This window comes from Pelophylax lessonae, assembly GCF_965119305.1.
Source record: "Pelophylax lessonae genome assembly, chromosome: 1".
Classification (NCBI taxonomy): Eukaryota; Metazoa; Chordata; class Amphibia; order Anura; family Ranidae; genus Pelophylax; species Pelophylax lessonae.
This window is the reverse complement of record NC_138768.1, coordinates 423,977,613-423,982,707: the sequence shown is the minus strand read 5'-3', so window position 1 is coordinate 423,982,707 and position 5,095 is coordinate 423,977,613. Positions and strand designations below refer to the sequence as shown.

At 52.7% G+C, this 5,095-nt stretch overlaps 1 pseudogene across 1 annotated transcript; it reads right to left on the bottom strand.

Moving 5' to 3' along the window:
- Positions 1-1,346: 1,346 nt before the first annotated feature.
- Positions 1,347-2,015, bottom strand: LOC309546635 (annotated as a pseudogene). Its single transcript has 2 exons — positions 1,973-2,015; positions 1,347-1,940 (listed from the first exon to the last, which is right to left on the bottom strand). The product of its transcript is annotated as an uncharacterized misc_RNA (transcript).
- Positions 2,016-5,095: the final 3,080 nt, after the last annotated feature.

Here is a 5,095-nt window from a genome sequence, read left to right as displayed (position 1 = left end):
TTGTGCCCTCGCATTTCCCGATTCTGGGATAAAATCCTGCAATTCATCATGGCCACACTGGGTCTCCTCTTACCCAAAGACATTTATGCTCTATTGTTTGGCTACTTGGAAACAACACTCGCCCACATCTCTAAGTCTGATAGAAAATCCCTGGTTCATCATAAACTCTGGATTCTGAACTGTTTTATGATCGTAAGGAGGGCAATTCTAAAGCAATGGACTGCCTCCCCCCCCCCACACTATAAGAGAGGTGCAACAAGACATACATATCCTTCTGCAGAGGGACCTCATAGACTTGAATCACAGCCGTGGTTCAGCCCAACAGCACTTCCAAAGGAAGTGGCATACTTACCTGGCAGTGCATCCCCTTCCTCCCCCTTCGTGTCCCACAAGGTTCTGATGCCCGTCCCAATATCTGATTTTGCCGCATGTCGCTTGATATTTCTGTGTATTATTTCGGTGTGTTCTTACAGTTTCTTTTGATCTCTTATATATCTGAGCTGCAACCTATTATAACCTAAGTTATGATATGACCGGCTAGATTTTCATGTTCAGCTGTATGTCCTGACATCTGCTCCCTGCCCATCCCACTCCCCTACCCCATCTTCTCCCCTTCTCTCCCTCTAACTTTAATGTTTAATAAAAAAAGAAAAAAAAATTAATCCAATCCATGCTCTCAGCATCCATTAAGCAATTGTCCATCACTTTATCAATCACCCTGTGTCCCTAATAGACTCAGGGTGACTTACACATAAAAAGGGGCCTGGGGAGCTCAAACAGGGAAGACACATTATTGCAGCTATCTGAAGCTTGACACAAACTTTTAGACTTCTGGGTAAACTAAAAACTGCACTCTGTTAGAGACCATGACTAAGGCACCCCAGATGAAATTTGGACACTTACCATAACCCTTATCTCAAATCCCAAACCCTTTCAATGAACTTCCTGCAATAAATACACGGACACCTTTATTGGAGTAAAATTGGCCAACGTGGCCATTTATTAACCAATAACAAAATATATATAACACGTTCCTTAAAACTGGAACCAAAATATTCAAATAAAAGATCACATAAGGTTGCCGATCTTTGGAGGCCCCAAATACCAAGTACCATTTTGTGTATCTGTGTAACTCTTAACTGTCCCCAGCCGCAGCACCGGCTCGGGGACGACCTCAACACACAGCAGATACCTCCCAATTTAAAATACCAGTTAACCCATCTATTAACATGGCATTCCCCAGGTGACTCCATACCTTAGATGGGTCCCTCAGCTGCTAAGTACAGCAGGTTTTACCAGACACACCTCCAAAGACCCCCAACCGCCACAGCACAAGGTGGGAAACCTCACACCATTGTGCCCCGCCAAAAACCTAACGCTCTCTGTATCCCCTCCTGCAGACCCAGGGCCCAAAGATCTATGCCCACAGCCATTGAGGTGCACCCCATCACTGCGCAAATACCGCCATGTATCAACCTCCAACTCCCTGTGTCTGACCACGAACCCCCCGTTACGCACGAGGAACCTGGAAACCTCTTTATTGACCTTCACCCGGGCTTTGTTCAACTTTTCCACGGACCGGGCCTGACGCCAAGACGCGCGGCCCACAATGTCCGACCATACCACCACCGTGTCCGGGAACTCCATGCGTAGCCGGAGAATGTCAAACTTGACGTCCCGAATCAGGTGGCGGCAAGACCTAACACCCATATCGTTGCCGCCGGCGTGGATGACTAAAACGTCCGGGGCCCTGTCCAAACGGGATACCCTGTGTACCTCTGGAAGCACCCTGCCCCACAACATGCCTGGAACGCCGATCCACTGGACGGTAGCCTCAGACCGAGGGATACCAAGCTGTCGCCCTTGCGGCCGAACATCCGCCCGTCTGGCCCCCCAATAGACAAAAGAGTGTCCCAAAATCCACACGAGGGCCACCGCACCTAAAACGAAAACAGACCAACGATAACACTACGAAACAGCGCCAGAGAAAGGAAAAAAGGGGGCAAAACAAGCATATTAAGCAAATAACAAGCAAAAAAGAAACCCCGCAAGAACCGTGGTTACACCAAATGGGGGCGGACATAAAGCTTGAATCTGTTTGACTCCCACCTACCAATACGCCGTAAAACAGACTCATCCAAACCCCACCTAGCAGCTTCTGTAGCAGCCCCGATGCGGAATGAGTGGGAAGAATATTGCAGTGCCTGCCAGCCTGCGGCCGTAAGACAACGGCGCATCACCGAAACAAATTGAAAAGTGGACAGGGCCGACCCGTCCGCGTGCACCAGGAAAGAACCGGACCCAGCCGGTCGAACCCTAAGGTATTCGAGAAACGCCGAAACCGGACAAATGGGCGAGCCCCGTATGTGGCCAAGACGCACGGATGCGCCTCTGCCGACTTGGTCCGTCTTTGAACGGCGGATAATCAAAGCCACGGAAGAACCATCGCTGTGAACATCCGCCATCTGTAATCCCCCTTGTGCCGCCCTAGAGGAGCTGACGAGCTCGCTCACCCTAAGAGCCCCATAAAAGGCCAGTGCAAAGGCGACCCGGAACAAAAGGACTTCAAAACTGGAGAAACACACCCCGCCCACCTGGGCGAACAACATCTGCAGGAGCTCAAACGTGATAGGCCGGTGCCCGTCAAGCTTTGGGGCACCCCGCCGATAACCCCTCAGCGCCTGCCGAACCAAAAAATCTTTGGTAAAGTCCGCAACACCCCTCAACTTACACAGAAAAGCAATAGCCGATAGTTTACGATTGACCGCAGAAACCGACACCCCCGCCGTGAAATTCAAGCAGATAAAATAGATCAAAAGATTCCTGACCTCTTTCCCGAGCATATCCACCCCTGCCTCAAGTAACATGGCCCCCCACTCCCGCCAAACCTTGGTGTAGGCAGACCACGTGGACCCACTCAAGGAGCCGCGAATCAACCCGGAGGCGATGCCAATGCAATCTTCCAAAGCCGTCGTGGACAAGGGGTGCCGTGTCGCTCCGCTCCCGGTGCCAACTCCCGGAACCTGTCCAACTGAAAACGAGACAATGCGTCAGCCAAAGTGTTTTTCACCCCCGGGAGATGCACAGCATACAGAAATACATTCAATTGCAGACAACGCAATACCAGATGACGTAGGAGCCGCACCACCGGCGGAGAAGACCCAGACAGAGTATTGATGACTTGGACAACCCCCAAATTATCGCAGTGGAGACGGACTTTCTTGTCACGAAACAACCCCCCCCACAACTCAATGGCCACTAGAACCGGAAACAATTCCAGGAGGACCAGATTGCGCAAAAAACCTGCCCCCCGCCAGTCTTCCGGCCATCGTTCCGCACTCCAACGCCCCCGAAGTATGCACCATACCCGGCCGACCCGGCCGCGTCAGCGAAAAGATCAATATCACTGTTGCTGACCGGCCCGTCCATCCACAACGACCGCCCATTGAACGTGTCCAGGAAAACCTGCCACACCCTCAGGTCAGCTGCGTGCTCCCCCGTCAAACGAATAAAGTGCCCGGGGGACTGTATCCCAGCCGTGGCAGAAGAGAGCTGGTGACAAAAAACCCGGCCCATCGGCATAATGCGGCAAGCGAAATTCAGCTTGCCCAGGAGCGATTGCAATTCGCGAAGCTGTACCTTACGCTTACCGGCAACCACCCGCACCTCATCCTTGAGAGCCGACAGCTTGTCCTCCGGCAGGCGACATTCCATGGCCTGGGAATCTATAATGATCCCCAAGAATTTTATGACGGCGAGAGGGCCCTCCGTCTTATCCGCCGCCAGTGGAATACCGAAACGCTCCGCTATGTGCTGAACCGTAGCCAGCAGTACACCACAGAGCTTAGAAGAAGGTGGGCCAACGCACAGGAAGTCGTCCAAGTAATGGATGACCGAATTCACCCCCGCCACATCCCGGACCACCCATTCCACAAAGGAACTGAAGGTCTCGAACAAGGCGCAGGAAATGGAACACCCCATAGGTAGACAGCGATCCACATAGAAACCCCCAGACCATCTACAACCCAAAAGATGAAAACTGCACGGATGAACTGGCAATAGCCGAAAAGCTGACTCAATATCAGTCTTTGCCATCAGAGAACCCCTGCCGTAGTGCCGGACCCAGAAGACCGCAGCATCGAAAGAGGTATATGAAACCGCGCATGACTCTGGGGCAATGGCATCATTGACCGACCCACCCTTCGGAAAAGAAAGGTGGTGTATCAGCCGAAACTTATTAGGCTCCTTCTTAGGGACCACCCCCAATGGGGAGACCACCAAATCAGGCAAAGGAGGGACAGAAAAGGGGCCGCTCATACGCCCCAACGCCACTTCCTTGGCAAGTTTCTCCGAAACCACCGCGGAGTGCAACTGAGCCGACCGCAAATTGTCAGCCAGGGGAGGAATCCGAGCCAGGGAGCAAGGAATGACAAAACCCCCCGAGAAACCCGCCTCCAACAAGCGAGCGGCCTGTCGATCCGGGTACCTATTTAGGAAGGGGGCCATCCTGTCCACCCTCACCGGAGTCCACCCTTTTTCCCGAAGCGTCGCCGGAACGGGACTTGCCTTCCTTAAAGCACCGGGACAAGGGGTGGGATCCGCCACAGTGGGAGCATTCGTGCTTGTAACGGCAGCTGGCGCCAAATTTACAGGTACCCTCGTTGAACTGCCAACAGCAACCCCGTCGTTTTGTGGCCGGCTGTCCTGGGGTCGTCGGACTCCCGGCCCCCCCTGGAGAAAACGAAGAGGAGGCCCGTGCCGAGGTCATAAGGTTCATCCATAGACCGATGTCCTTATGATCCCAACGCAACGACGGCCGCACCGCCTTCCGCTGACGGAACTGCTCATCATACCGCAACCAGGCTACACCCCCATACACCCTGTGGGCCTCGCCGATGGCATTAAGATAGCAGAATAAAGGTGAACAATTCTCGGGGTGCTTCTCCCCAATCACGCTAGCAAAAATGGCAAACGCTTGTAGCCAATTGCTAAACGTCCGCGGAATAAGGCGATACCGGCGCTTTTCCTCATCCTCCTTCTTGGACTCCTCAGGCTTAATCCGGTCCAGATTAAACTTCTCTAAGGGCAAAAGGGT